Source organism: Grus americana, chromosome 25 (genome assembly GCF_028858705.1).
Source record: "Grus americana isolate bGruAme1 chromosome 25, bGruAme1.mat, whole genome shotgun sequence".
NCBI classification, from domain to species: Eukaryota; Metazoa; Chordata; class Aves; order Gruiformes; family Gruidae; genus Grus; species Grus americana.
Genome location: NC_072876.1, coordinates 6,440,665 through 6,456,475, shown reverse-complemented (window position 1 = coordinate 6,456,475; position 15,811 = coordinate 6,440,665).

Sequence of the window (15,811 nt, the reverse complement as noted above, 5' to 3'; positions counted from 1 at the left end):
AAAATGGCAAAGCAACCGCACGGTGCAGAAAGCTGCTCTGCAGAAGTGCCAGAGCCCCTCACCGAGCCTTTGGGCTCCCCTTTCTCAGGGGCTATTGCGGAGCGTTCCCCAGTACCTGTGCGCAGCGCCCAGCGGCGCTTTCATCCCCCCGTATTGGACTTGCAGCAGCTAACGGTGAGGCTGCAGGAAGCAAAAGGGCATCTGCAGCTTCCCCGGGGGATGAGGCAGCGGACGTGGTGCCATGCTGGAGGTAAGGGCAGGCTCCCTGGGGTCAGCGCTTGCTGCTCTCTCCCGTCCTGAGCTTGGAGAGCAGAGGCTCTGCCCCTGAAACTGGAAAAGAAACAGCAAACTGTCGCTGTGGTGCGCACTGCGCTTGTCCGGCTGGCGGCACAGAGGGCGAAGGCTTGGGGGGGCAATAAGAGCATCCCGAGGGGGGGCGGGAGCTGCCAGCCCTGGTTAACGTCTCCTGCTCCTCGGTCCTCACCCGCCCTTGGACGCTTCAGAGGGAGACACCACAGCAACAGCAACCGGGCTCACCTGCTCCCCCGACCCTAAGCCTGAGACAGGAAGTTACTCATCCCTCCCAAACCTCCCTCTTCCCCACCGCATCTAGGGGTATGCCCATTTACACAGAGCCAAAATAAATACGGCGATGGGGCGTAAACCTGCGTGCCTCTGGGCTGCAAGAGGCATTTCTGCAATGCAGCTGGTCTGTAGCTGTCCCACCTGGAGATGGGTTTGGGGTTTTTTTTAAGTTATCTGGTGCCAGCCTTGCTGGGGGCCAGGGTGGAGGACACGGGTGGCTGACCTTGTGGTGGCATGTAGGCGAGTGTCCCACCATGCCCAGCTGGGCAGGGAACAACCAACCTCTTCAGCAACCCCAGAAAACGTATAATTCCTAAGCCGTGACAGGGAAACAGGCAACCGTGGCACTCGCTCTGCTCTTTGGTGAATCCCTTCCGCTTTCAGCCCGGATGAGCCAAGAGATGCTCGGGCTAATGCGGGCTGGCAGCTTCGCAGAGCTGAGCTGGCACCTTCCGTCTGCACACGTATTCCAGAAATCCCGAGGCTCTAGGGGAAGGGGAGGAAGAAATAAAAGTTGGCTGTTAGTTGGTATCAACCTCGAGGACTTCTCCTCCCTGCAGAAGAGCGTGGAGTAATGAATAAAAGTAGTAAGATGGGGGGAAAAAAAAAAAAAAGAAATTAAAAAAAAAAAATCTATCAGGTTCTTCTTTTGCAAGTATCCCCACATATAAAAGAAAAAAACCCTGTCCCTTTGTCCCCTCACTTGCCCTCTACAGATGCACATGCAAAATCTAATTAAAATTTAGCAGAAGAGAAAAAAAAAAATGACACAGGGTTTTTAGCTTTAAAAAAGAGAGAGAGAAAGAAAGAAGATCCTTAACAAAGGCCATAATATTAACAGGGCTGATTCGTCAGCCGCTACCTGATAATATAGAGTTGAGCGAGCTTTATTAACGTTGGAAGCCTTGGCTCTTTGTTAATTACGGGCTTTGCTAATGATTTGGAATATTGGCCGGTTCTGGGGGATGTTGATGAATAGAGACCTCGCCAAGATTTATTCCTAATTATCTCATTTGTCTCCCTCCATTACTTTTTATGGCTGAAATTTATGGAGCTATTACCAGGGACCTCGCTACAGCTCTGAGATGATTTGGGAGAAGAGAGATGTTTAATAATAATAACAATAATAATAATAATAAAAAGCTAGATTAATAGGAAACCGATTACGCTGCGGGCAGCGGGGGCTGTTCCTGGGTGACCCCCGGTCCTGGAGGCGCCCGGCCCCTGACGCTCCCCTTGAGCGTCCCCGGGAGGGAGCGGTGTCCTTGCCCGGCAGTCGAGGGACGTCTGGAGATGCTGAAAGAGCCGCTGGGAAATTCCTCCTGGCACCTGTAAGAGTTGGGAAACTCCTGTCGGAGGAGAAGGCAGAAATCCAGCAGGTTTTTCATGCGTGGCTTCTCCCCGCAGCCGCCCCCGGCCGCGTCTCCTCCCTCCCCTCCGGATGATGCTCCTGAGCCACTGCGGCTGCACCGGGACGCTCTGGCTCCTGATGCAACCCAAGAGCTGAAGTTAGTGACAACGCCGAAACCCCAGAAACACCCCAGGGACATTCATCTAACCCCCGGTGTTTCCATTTCCCCCCTCATCCCACCAAAATAATTCAACGCTTTAACAGCCGGTGCCTGGGTACCATCCGTAACGGGGTTTTGCCGTGTCCCCGTGGGGGGGTGGTGGTGGCCATGGCAATATCTGCCACCCCACCACGGGCCGTGCCGGGAAAGCCGAGGGGCTACCCAGCAAACCAACGCTTTCCTCCCATCCCATCCCATCCCGGGGCCGCCGCCGAGCCCACCACCCTTTCATTATCATGCAAAGCAATTATTTTTTCTCAGCTGCACTGGGGACTAATTCTCTCCCAAAGTCTCCCAGTAAACATTTTCCCAGTACTATCAAATTTGCCACACAAAGGAGAGCCAGGACTGCAGCTTATCTCCGCGGAGTATTATTCCCGTATCTTCCAGCGTGTAAACCTACTCTCGTCCCGATAAGAGGCCTCACACAAAAGATCAAAGGCAGCAAGACTCTTACGGAGAGGAGGGTTCTCTTCTGCCTTTTTTTTTCCCTTTTTCTTTTTTTAGTATTATTATAAATGTGCAGCTCCAGGAGAAGCTGCGTTCCCGCCCAGTAATGCAGATTAAAATAATTACCCGCAGCTGGTTTCATTAGCCAAGAGGAAAAAAATATTAGCATTAGCGATCCAGGGAACCCCAAATTACAGCATCCCTTGTGGGGACGCTGCTGCATGGACGTCTCCTGCAGCGGGGCTGGGGACCGGAGTGTCCCAGCAGCCCGTCCCAGGCACGGGACAAGGGAGCCCAGCCACCACACACCCGGATTTTGGGAGAAGGGGAGAATTCCCCATTGAGAAATTGTGTCCAAGCAGGATTTGCTGGATTTATTTGGGATTTTGGGCTGTTCATGCGGTCCCTGGGGGCTCCAGGCACACGTCCCTGTCTCAGGCATCAATCGCTGTGGGGGCATCGGTGGTTTGCTCGGAGTGCCGGCACCCTGCACCCGTGCACCCGGCCCCCCCCGCGCCCCTCCAGCCACTAACCCCCCGCAGAGGAAGGGGTGCTCCTTTTGCAACTCTAGCTGTTTGTCAGCCTGAGTCACATCAAACGGCTTCTGCAAAAAATATAACAGGGAAAAGAGGAAAAAAATACTGCAGTTGTTGAAAACAAATACATCAGTGCTTTTTTTTTTTTTTTTTTTTTTAACTAACACCACATTTTTCCTCCATGCACTGAAAGGGGAAGGGGCTGTAAAGCTCCCTCTGCTTTTTGACAGCCAACATAACCGGCACAAAATGCTTTGGCTGGAGTCAAACAAATTGTTCTGGTGGACCCACAGCGCTCACCCAAACTCCAGGTTTTGTTTTCTCCCTCCCTCCGAATTCTGTTTGGCAAACCTGAAAAGGCTGTGCCAGCGCGTGGTCTCCTCTGCCCCACAGCAGGTCCCTGCCAGCCCCAGGGCGTCCCCCCCAACTCACGGATGCTCTGAGCCCCTTTACGCTTTCTGGGAGCTGTAAAGGGACTTTACACCTGTTTGGGGTTTTTTTTTTTTCCTTTTGCACACAGACGAAGGTCGGTGCAAATGAAAACCAAGACTGCCTGGAAGCTACAGCTCTTTCCTCCGGGTTGGAGAGGAAGATGGAGAGCGATTGCCGCGGCTGTTTCTGGTTAGAAATACCAGGGCGGTGCTCAGGGAGGACGGTGGTGGCAACGGATGGGACCTCAGGGCCCTCCTGTCCCGGCACGGCCCCGGGGATCTTCACTTAAACCCCCGCCCCCAGCACCCCACAGGGCCCGACAACCCCCCGGGCCCAAGAGGGTGCTCAGACCCCTCCGCCCCCGTTTCGTCCTCCAGAGCCGGGCTCTGCCCGCAGCGGTGCCAGCTGAGGATCGGGCTCCAAGTGCGGGAGCAAGAGCACCCCCTTCCCGAGCTGCAGCCCGTCAACACAGATGGCAAAATCTAAATGTTATGATAAGGTATTTCTCCCAAATTTCCATCTTAATAGAATTACGAGCCTGTAATTACCCTACAAGCCTGAAAACCTGCCGGAATCCCAATTAGGAATCTGAGGACATAATTGGCCCCTAATTAGAAAGATTTGTCAAATGTGAACAATTTTCTCACCTCTTCATTTTTTTTTTCTTTTCTTTTCCTCCTCTTTTCCCCCTGGTGAAAATACAGATATTTTCTTTTCCCCTCCGCCTCTTTCCTCATAAACAGAGGGGCTGCAATCTCCCAGCTGCACCGTGTGCCGCATCCCGCTCCTCTGGGCTCCTGGGAAAGACAAACTCTGCAGCAGCTCTTAGGCCATTTTTTTTATATTTCCTGGAAAACTGGACTACTAAAAAATAAAAATAAAAAAATAAAAAATTAGAAAGAGAGAGGGTGAAAGCTGCCAAACCGCAGCCTTGGGGTTTTGACTTTGCTCCCACAGCCAGGACAGGCACCGGTGGGCTGGCCAGGGCGCTGAGGCTGCTGCCAGAGCAGCTTTCGGGGCAGAGAGATGCGGAGAAAGCGGCCGATGCTGAGCACAGCGTGCTGTGGTACAGGGCATCGCCCCGCAGCCCTGGTCCCCAGTGAGACTGGAGGGGTTTGGGGAGCAGGCGCTGCAGCCGGGCTGGTGCACAGCGGGGTGCAGGCTGGGATGTAGCGGCGCTGGGATGTAGCGGCGCTGGTCCCACATGGCGGCGGCACGGCCAGATCTGGAGCTATTCCTCTGCCAAACCCAGGTACAGAGCTCAAACATGGTGCCAAGCCAACACAAAAATCCACCCTGGGAGCAAAGCCACGGCGGTTCCCACACGCACCCAGACAGGGAAGCGCGCGCAGCCACCCCGGCGTGCCCGGTTCGAGGAGGATGGACCCTCGTCCCTGCGAAGCAAGAAGCCAAGCTGAACCCTGGGGGTGCTGGGCTGAGGAGGACCCGTTTAAGGGAAAGCTTTGCTGCCCCAGCAACGAGATGCTCCCATTGCCTGCTGTCTGGCAGGGGAGACAGAGCAAGGCAGGAAAACCCGAAAAACCAAAGGAATAAAGGGAGCAAGTGGACAGACTCACTGGAAGGGAAACCCCCCCTCTTTGGGGAACGTCAAGCACGTGGCCTCGGGGCAGGGGGTCACACAAGCCAGTGCAGAGCAAAGGGTCTGCATCGCCCGTCCTGTGGGACCCCACGGAGGAGCGGCAGCACACCGGGCACTGGGACGGCCTGGGGCCGCGGGGGGACGTTGGCACAGGGGCTCAGCGCCTCATCCTGGCTGGAGCTGCAGGGAAGAGGCTGGCGTGGGGCTTCACGGGGATGTCTGCAGGAGAAGGGCTGTGCTGCACCGCCAACGCATTAGCATTAACAACCCCCAACGAGCGCTCCCCACTCACGCACCTCTCACCCCCACGGGTGCGCCTGCACCCCGGTCCCTGTCCCCCTGCCCACACCCCCAGCTGGAGCCGCACAGCGTCCCAGTGCCGTGTGCTGGGATCCCAACCACCCCCCCAGGCCAGGTTTCACAGCCTTCCCCCCCTCTTCCTCTTCCTCTTCTTCTTCTTCTTCCTCCTCCTCCTCCTCCCACCAGAGGCTCTTTAGTTAAAAGCGACAACAGGAGGGGAGGGATGGGGGGGGGGAATAGGGGGAAGCCTGGTTTTCCTAATTAACAATTAGCACAGAGTGTGCTGCTAATTATGTGGTTCCATGTAATTAAGAAGCTAATTAGTGCAGTGTCAATTAAGATTTAATTAGTACCCTTGTCAAAAATACTTGAAAGCGCAGTTTATATGCAAGTACTTCAATATTTCAATGGTCATGATCTCCCCGACGTGGGGAGCGCCTGCTTGCCAGCCCTCGTCGGAGCCTGCTAACAGCTCTCCTGAGTTTATTGATATTGTCCTTTAAAACGCTGCCGCGTGTATCTGTAACAGACACTTGTATTGATTCTGCAGGCAGCCGGTGCTGGTGACGCGGCAGAGCTTTGCTTCCCACCGGGACGGGGCTCGCGTCGGCCACCGGCATCCCCGGGGCTGCCACGCGGCACGGAGCCGGCAGCGCTGGCACCTACAGGACCTCGGTGCTGGGAGCATGGAGCTGTCAGGGCTTTCTTCAGCATCGGCCACCACTGAGCTGCTCTGGACAACCTTGTGCTGCTCAAGCCCATGTGCTTCCTCGGCCCCAAGGAGCTCCTGGGCTCTTCTAAAGTTGGGGTGGTTCAGCCTGGAGAAGAGAAGGCTGCGGGGAGACCTTAGAGCCCCTTCCAGTCCCTGCAGGGGCTCCAGGAAAGCTGGAGAGGGGCTGGTGCCAAGGGCAGGGAGTGCCAGGCCAAGGGGGAATGGCCTGAAGCTGCAGGAGGGGAGATGGAGATGAGATGTGAGGCAGAAATCCTTCCCTGTGAGGGTGCTGAGGCCCTGGCACAGGGTGCCCAGAGAAGCTGTGGCTGCCCCTGGCTCCCTGGCAGTGTTCAAGGCCAGGTTGGATGGGGCTTTGGGCAACCCGGGCTGGTGGAGGGTGTCCCTGCCCATGGCAGGGGTGGCACTGGGTGGGCTGTGGGGTCCCTGCCCACCCAAACCAGTCCGGGATTCTATGAAAACCAAACATGCAGCACCCACAGCACTGATACTTTTTGCACACAAATGCTTTTACTCTCATAATCATCGCTGCTGTCTCCACAGATGACAATAACTTGCCTGTGCACACATCAGTGCCCAGAGCTGAACCTATGTCCTTCCAGTCTGGAAAACAGCGGAGCGGCTGGACCACACTGCACGTCCCCAGAGGGACACCTCGGAGCAGTGCTGGCTGTGCCGCTCAATGGGGCTGTGCCCAAAGCTGCCGCTTCACCGAGCTCCAGACCCTCCTGTCACAAAGATGGGACAGCAAAGGGTCCCAAAAAGCCCCGAGGAGCTGAAGGCGGTGGCTGGTGATGGCGGAGCAAGAAAGAGATGTGAAGGGAGGATGGGGAAAGCCAGGGTGCATAATTTCCACCTCGACACCCGTTTCAGCAGCATCTCTACAGCGCAGAGAAAAGCCTCTTTTGGTCCGGGCTTGGCCCTGGCGAGGGGTCCCACGGCTGCCCGTGCTGTTCCTGGCTCCTGCCGTGGGGTCACCCAGGAATTTCTCATGGCAGGAAGGGTGTGGGCTGAGGCAGGAGGATGAAAGGAAGAAATATGTCGAGGGCTCTCAAGGCTTCAAGAGACACATAAACAAAGTCCCACCTACACAAACAAACCAGGGAAACTCTCTGCAGTTTGTAAATCATTCTCTGCAAGCAGCTCGAAGGCTCCCAAGCCCAGAGACGCAAGGAAAAGAGCCAGCCGCTTGTTATTTTTCAAGTCCAAGGCATGGGGCTGCTTGCAGGGCGCGAGCTCGGACGTTTCACAGCAGTGACTGGGAGGGGAAACAGCTTCCCAACCTCACAGCCAGCTTCCACGCACCCCTGGGAGCCGTCCCGTGCCGGGCACAGGAGCTGCTGTTTGTCATGTTCTCCTCCAGCAAAGCCCTGCCCTCGGCCCGGGCACTTTCCCGTGTGTAAATCCACCCCCGAGCACACACTCGGGGCTTGCAAACTGCTACAAAGCCGCGAGCTTCACCGGTGCCAGCAAATTAAAGCCTGGCTCGCTCGAGAAGCTGATCGCCGCATGGTTTGGGTCTTACCTATTGACTTCACGCACTGTGGGAACGCACGCCTGGCTCGGTCACGGACCGGGTCGCAGCGCCGAGCGCTAACCGGTCCCACAGAGCATCCGAGCAGGAGCCCTCTCCCGCAGCGCACCCGACGGCCCCATCAGCCACACGGACATCTGGGGCTTTGGCATTTTCACCCACCATCCCACCCCTCACTGAGCGGGTATTGCCAAGCAAGGAACAACTCGAGCACGGACTGGAAGGTTCATGGTCTCAAGAAGACTTGGGAGCAAGGTGGTCCACAGAATAATCTCACCGGGCAGATAAAACCCTTTGTAAAGTCAGTTTGTGCTTTTTGAGCAATGCCCGGTCCCCCGAGTGCTGCAGCTGAGCAAAACCTCGCTCAGGACACGGCGCTGAGTCCCAAACGTACATGCACGGAGCTCGACTGCAAAATGACTCCTCGAAACGGCAGCTCCCGAGCAGCTCCTCCTGCCAGGACAGAAGAGCCTTGTCCCGCTTGGCCTGATCCCCAGGCGCGGTTTCTCGGAGGCAGCATCTCTATGCCAGGCCGAGGGACCCGGCCGGAGCCCGGTGGGGCCGGCACGGAGCATCCCAGGGAGACGGACCCTTTCCCCACCGCGCCGGAGGGTTCAGCTCCTGCCCAGGTGACAGCGGTTGGTTTTACGCCCTGGGGAGCATCGGGGGAGGATTTCTTGCCTCTACACTAATTGTCTCTCTGCCAGAAGCTTTCGGGGTACGTTGAAGAGCTGACAAAACCCTGAGGGACTAAAATAGGGGCAGGACAATCCCCCACGGATGAAATTAGATGGAAAGGAAGCAAAGACCAGGACAGCATCAGAGTTGGATAGCTGGGGGCCTCTCAGCGCCAGCCACAGGAAGGGACCCCTCCGTCTGCTCCCAGGCACAGCCGGGACCCTGCGTTTTGGGACCTGGCACGGACGGACCCCGTGTCACCCCACGGCTCCGAGCAGGGCTGTCCCACGTGCTCGGCTCCGACAAGTCTTTGCCGTCCCGCCCTGGGCAGGCTGCTGCAGCCCCGGCTGGGGCACGGCAGAGGGGACGCATGGGTTTATCGCCCTCTTTTAAAGGGGAGAAAAGGAGATGGGGCAGCCCATCCTCAGAGCAGCCGCAGCCGACCTGTCTCCTGACCGGCGCCGAGCCCAGCAAAGGCACTGCACGGGTGGAGGGACGCCGAGTCCGGGGAGCACGGAGGAAGCTCAGGAGGTGCTGGGATTTTTTTTCTTCCCCCTTCCCTTCTCCCTCCCCCTCTGCCTTGTACGTGGCTGAGCCGCCTGCTCTCCCACAACGGCTGCCAAAATACAGCGAGACAGGGTATAATTACAGACACTTACTGTGGCCATTACACCACCAGCACGGTCTGCGCAAAGTGACACACGACCCGTCAACTCCTTATTCACGCCATTAAGGGGACTCATTAGCATCTTCGCTCAGAAGCAAAATTACCCTCACTGCTCATTTCAAGATGTCATAAATTTTAATTTAGGACCCAAAGATAGCACAATGGGAGCGAGCTGGCTCTCTCCGGCAGTCGCTGGCTGGCTGAGGGAGGTGGAGGTGGTGGGAGGGAGGTGATGGTGTTGGAGGGGGGAGGAAAGAGAAATGAAAGGGCTGGTTTGATAAAAGATGGTGGGGTTTTAAAGAGCAGAGATGGGGAAGGAGGGAAGAGAAGATGCGCCCAAAGGCCTTGCAAGTGCTCTGCCCCATTGGAGGCAACGGAGGAGGAGAGAGCCCGGGGCAGTGCCGGATCCTGCCCGGCAATCAGCAGACCCTGAGCTTTGAGCCACCAGCACAGCTCAGCATCACAATTCGGTCCTTCCAAATCTCCTTCCCCAGGAGAATGCCCTGACACAGCAGCATCACCCAGGGCTCGGCACTGGCCAGGTTCTGCCGGGAGATCTCCCCTACCACCCAGAGGGACGTCGGGCAGAGGGCTCCAGCCCCGGCTCCTGGGATGGAACACGGGGACCAGAGGGACAGAAACCCAGGGATGTGATGCTGCAGCCGCAGCGAGCAAATCCCTGCGTGCGGATGCTCTTCATGCCCGTGTCGCACACTTTGCTTTAGAAGCACGTTAACGGTAGATACAACCTGTCTCCAGCAAGCCCGTTACCACCGCTCCATATGTTACCACTCATCAGCCGAGCGGCGAGAGGAGCGGTGGGAGCGCTCAATCCACAGGGCTCAGCTCAGCCCCCGGAGCTTTTATTCCAGAGTAAAAGGAGCCGCGGGAACTGCAGCTGCACGGGGCACGCAGGAGATCGTGGAGCAACTCCTGCACCAAACCTTCCAGCCCATCTCCCCGCGGTGAAGCCCTGATAACCTCCCTGTGCTCCCCCTGACAGGTTTTGGTACCTTTTGGTACCCGTGCCAGGAGATGCCCCTGCGTGGGTGACCACAGCCTCCCCTTCCCTCCCACCCCAGCCCACGGGCGCTTGCTTAAACCTTCGCGACGAAGGAGAGACGCCCCCCCCTCTCCCTGCAGATGCTGCCAGGACCAAACGCAATTACAACCCTCTTAAACTTTACCAGCTACCAGGCTCCATGATTAATGAGTTCAAATGTCCACATCTTTAAAAAACGGGAGGGGGGGGAAGAATTAGAAGAAAAGCAGCTCCAATTACAGGCGGTTGAGGGACTCTGGCCCACTCCTGTGCTATAAGAACATATATCCAGAAAGGTTATGTTAATTTTTAATGTACAAGACTGTAATTAATTTCTGGGGCTGGCTGGATTAGCAGAGAGTGTAAATTCCAGCCTCAGCTTGGGCTGCAGATAAACCAACACCGCTGAGGGCTGGGGCCGCAGGGCTCCCCGGGGCCGGGAGCAGCACCGTGCCGAGGCCGCGGCTCTCGGTGGCTCCTGGGGACGCCGTGTGCCCTCGCACGGACCCGACAAGAGCCCCTTTGCCAGCCCTGGGGCACGGTGCTGGTGGCACCAGGGATGGGGCTGCCACAGAGGGTCCAGCCACCCCTGTACTATGTCCAGCATTCGAGATGCTAAAGCATCCGAAGCCGCTTTGGAAAGATAAAAATACAAAATAATCCCTCCGACGGCCTTTGGAGAGACTGCAAGGAAAGGGTCTGGACCCGGCAGGCAGGGATCGTGTGGCCTGGAAATACAGTAAGTTTTTAAAGGAAAGAAAAGGCTCCATTATTCTCCCATTAAACTCTCCCCAGCTCTCCCCCTCTCTCCCTTCCCTCTGTCAGTCTTTCCTTCGCTCACTGACTTCCCCCAGCCTCTCCGAAGACAGATCGTTCCCTTAATCACTCTGGAAAAGAACCCCAAGCCGATATAATATTATAATTAATTAATTCACTAAAAAGGTATTAAATTTCTTTTCCCCCCTGTGGATATTATCTGAATTCATTGACCTTTAGAAAAATCACCCTCTAATTGTAACCAGGTTCAAGTGCATTTCCAGCCTGTCCCTTTTACATTAATAATATCTTCCAGGACTCCACTATGCTGCTTAAATATTGTATAAATTTCACTGCCCCCTCAAAAAAGGAGAGAGAGAAAGGCATGAAATGAAAACTATGAGCTGATTAAACCAGCTCTGGAGCGTGGGGGAAGAGGTAAAAGGACTCCGCGGTGGCCTGGGAGATGGACAAACCCACGGCGGGACCCTGAAGGGGCTCGGGACGAGGAATCCCGCATTCCCGAGGTCTCTGTGGTCGCCAGTTCCCCGCTGGGAGGGAAATCCCAGGAGCAGGGTGGCTCCCAGGCAGAGCATCCTTGGGAAAGCACTTTGGGGTGCAGCTGGGTGGGAGAAGGGGTCCTGGCACGTCCACAGCAACCTCTTTGGGGTGTCTGCGTGGCACGACGAGCACAAGAGGACGGGATTTCCAACGGGGTTTCTAAACGCTGAGACAAACGGGGCTATGCTCGTCTCAGCCTGGCCCTGCCTGGGGTCCCAGCACCTCCACGGGCCTCGGGACCGCTGCTCCCCGGGTTTCTGTTGCTGCAGCCACTGCTCTTTTCATTCCAGGTGCCTGTTGTCCCCTTTTCTGGTTGCGGGGACAGGGCTCCACTGCTCTGATCTCAGCAAGACCATGCTTAAACAACAAGCCAGCCAGCAATTGCTCCAGCATCCAGCGCTGTAAATTCAGCGTCAGGCATGGAAAATCCAGCTGGGCTGCTGCTGTCAAGTCTATCGGGTATCCCGGGCCAAAGCTGCCCCTGGCAGAAGTCCCAGCCCTGCCAGGGCCAGTGGAGCGGGGCCACTTGGCTCCGGCGGAGACTTGGGGGTGCAAATTCCTGCTGCTTTACCCACCGCTCGGGAGGCAGAGCTCAGCCCCTCCAGCAGCCCAGCTTGTCTCAGCCAAATCTGGCTTGGGGGGGCCGTGCACAGCCAGCCAGGAGCTGAAGTTTTGCCGCACGGGGCTTGAGCCTGGAGAGTTTGCACGTCGAGGCAGGGGCTGCTCCGGCATCACCGCTCCGCACGAGCTGCCGCCCGCGCTGCAGGGGCTCAGCAGCAAGCGCCAGGTCACGTCCCCTCCGTCAGCCCTTGCGTCCTGAGGAAACTGAGGCACAGACCTTCTCTATGTCCTTCTCTGTGAGGGAGTGGCTTTCTACCTGCACATCGTTTTTCTCTTCCCAGGGGTTTTTTCCAACACATCTCTACCCCTCTTCTCAGCCAGCAAGCCACCATCCAGCCCCAGCTCTCCTGGCCCTTTGGTGTAGAGCACGCAGCCACCCCGGCCGAGGCACCAGAAATCCAAACAGTGGTTAAACTGTCTGCAAGGGCTCTACGCACGGTCCAAAGGGCTCCCCAACCCCATAGCTTGAAAAAGCTGTTGATGGAAAAACAACAGGCCAAATGCATCCAGGGAGTAACCCTTCCAAGCCAGGGACTCACCCAGGGACCAACCTAGCCCCTTCCCTTTGGAAGCAATTTCTGGACAGGCATCAGAGGTTTTTCCAGACTCTCCCTCTTTATTACATGCAAAGATTTACTTGCAAAGAACTGCTTCGGTTTCTCAAAGCCAAGGCGGCTGTGCTGCCTATTCCCCCACCTGAAAAAGCCATCCCTTCCTCCTGACCTCATCCCAACCGTTGCCACAACAACCTCCAGCGACATCACTGGCGGAGGATTAGGGCTTCAGGTGGGGAAAGCAGCAGGAGTAGCCGAAGTGCTCAAACCGCAGGAGGAGCTCGGTGAGAGCCAGAAAGGAAATGAAGGGAGACGGGGGGAGAAGGAAAACTCAGCAACAGCCCAGCAGCGAGACAGGGGATGGCTTCCAGATTGCAGGTCTGGTCAGTCCCACGCCGGGGATGCCACAGAGCTGTGTGTGGGTGCCCTGGGCCCAGAGACCCCAAGGCTTGGGGTGGAGCAGGGGAAGCCCCTTGAGCCATCTCCCACTCCTCTTGCTGCCTCCGCACTGCTCTTTGCTCTCCAGGGAAAGGCTGTCTTGCTCGGGTGAGCGTCTTGCGCCAGAGGTGCTGAGGGCTGGGCTGGCTACTGCTCTTTCCTTCTTGCTTCAGGATCAAGCCCATCTTCTCTTTTATTATTTTTCCCTCTCCAGGAAAACTTTTTGTAGAAAATTCTCTGTGACTTGAGCAACAACTTGCCAACAGCATTTGTGAGGCGGATTGGAGACAAGTCTGTACGGCGGTACCCAAAGGGTGGTGCTGGGGAAGTCACAGCTCTGCGCAGATCTCTGCTTTCAGACAAGCGCAGTCTGATAAAAAAACCCAACAGAACCAAACCCAGCCCTAACACCTTTTACACAAAGCAGCCCAAGGGGATGTGGCTGCATCCTCCCGGGGAGCGTGGTACCCACGGCTCAGCCTCCTGGCACTGCGCATCGGAGGGTTTCGATCCTGTCCCAGGTGGGTGCGGGTGTTTGTCACCCGCCACTCACACAGAGCCTGCAGCCCCTCTGCTCTTCTCCAGCCCAGCTCACCATCCAGCCGCTTCCCGGGGCGCTCCCTTTCCCCAGCTTTTACCGCACCTTATGCAATGGGCGGATAAAAACTCATCGGTCGGTCTGTCGGAGGTGCTGAGCGCACAGCCTGCAGAGACCAGCAGCAGCTCAGCACCTCTGCCTGCCCGGCCGTTTGTTTTTAACCCGGTCGGGTTTCCCAAAGCCAACTCAAAGAGGGAGATGGGGCAGCGGCCCTGGCGAGGGGATGCTGGCAGCAGGCTGAGAGCAGAAGCAGGGGATGCTCTTGCAGAGGGCACCAGCCCCGGTCCAACGCGCTGGGTTAAGGCTGGACTCGAGGATCTTAAAGGTCTTTCCCACCCGAAAGGATTCTCTGAGCGCTCGGGGACCGGCAAACCCCGCATCAGCCACCCGTGAGAGCTGCGTTTTGTTCAGGCTGGTTCCTACGTCCCGGGGCCCGAAGCAGCAGCGGAGCTGCGGGCAGCGTGGCCGGGCGCACTCCGCTCCCCACCCGCGGCACCGGCGGCACCCGGGGATGCGCGTCCTCGGCCGGGCCGGTTCTCCGGCAACGGTCTGGCTCTCTCTTGTGGCTGCTGAGCCCCGGTGCAGCCTCGCTGCTCCCGCCCCGCCCCAGCCCACGGAGACACGCGCCCGGCCCGGGTGTCCCGTCCACGCAGGACACGCGCGACGCCTCCGCCCGGCCCACGGGAAGCAGCAGCTACAGGCCGCGCTCCGGTCCGCACCCTGCCGCCTCCTCCTCCCCCCCCCAAAAAAAGCCACAACATTGCGTGGGGCAGCGGGAAAAAGCGCCACGGGCTGCGCGAGCCTGGCAGTGCCACGGAGAGAGCGGGTCATGGGTGGGGGAGCAGAGGCCAGGACCCCCCCCCCCCCCGGGTGCAGCACCCCAAATCTGCCCGGTGCGATGGCAGAGGGGCTGCGCCAGGAGCAGCGGTGACCTGCGCCCGGTCCCCAGCCCACTGCTCCATCCCTCCTCCATCCCCGCAGGCAGAGCCCAGCCACAGCTCGTCACACCCGCCACAGCCCCAGCCAGCACTCCCTCCCTTTTATATCCCACTTGGAGCCTTGACACCGATTTTTTTTCCGTGGGTGGCTCACAGACTGTAATTAAGAGCCCTTCTCTCCCGCCTGCCCCAGCTCCCATCTCCAGCAGCTGCTGTTTAAGCGAAGGAAACCCCCTTTCGTCCTCTCTCTCCTTTATAATTTTTTTTTTCCCTTCTCCCTTCTGAACATAAAGGGATGACAGTGCTCCAAGCCAGGGTCTTTTGCATTTCTGAGTTGGTTCTGTTAATTGGAAGGAGGGTTAAGAATCTGCAAGGTCGTTTCAATCTACATCTGACCTTCAGAGTAATCCTCTATGCCAACACCAGAGCATGTCATTAAAATGAGGCCCTCTACCATATCCCGGCATCCCTTTATTCTCTCCTTGTGCACATTAATTGCTCATAAGTTGATTTGATCTCCCTATTCTGCAAGAAGTAAATTGCCCTCTTATTTCGCCATTTTCATCCTGTTTTCTTAATTAGGCCCTTAAAAATCTCTAGGGCCTCAGCCGGGCCGCAGGCCTCATCCTGGGAATAAATTTTGATCTCAGCCTGATAAAGAGTGAGCAAACCCGGAGATTGAACAATGTCATTCTCCCCCCTCCCTCCCCTCCACGCTATTCTCTTGACATGAAAAGGCTATCAGTTTTTCTCTGTGTTAATATAGGAAATAATTCACACTTCAGGCGTTGTTCTCTATTTAGTGTTCACACTCCCCAGATAAATCAAATCAGGGATTTTTTTTTTTTAAAGTGTCTGAAACTACTTACTCTTTCTCTTCCCCCCCAGCCTCCTCACACTCTTTTTTCCCCTCCTCCTTCTTTTAATAAAGTTTCCAAGATTAGCCCCTGTGATTTTCCATCCTGGGAAGTCTATTTTAAGGTGGATTTTTTTTTTTCCTTCCTCTTGTGTGCATGCACGCGTTTAACACCATCAGAGGGGAGCGGGGGGCAGCGGGGACCCGGCACGTGGCTCCGCACACGCGGAGGAGCACAGACAGGGTCTGCAAACGTGGCATGCGATGAGTTTTGCCAGGCAGGGTCTCGGCCCCCAGCCCAACGGACTTTACAAGCACACTTTTCCCCTTGCTTGCGGCGGGCAGGAGGGTCCCCAGCCTGCAG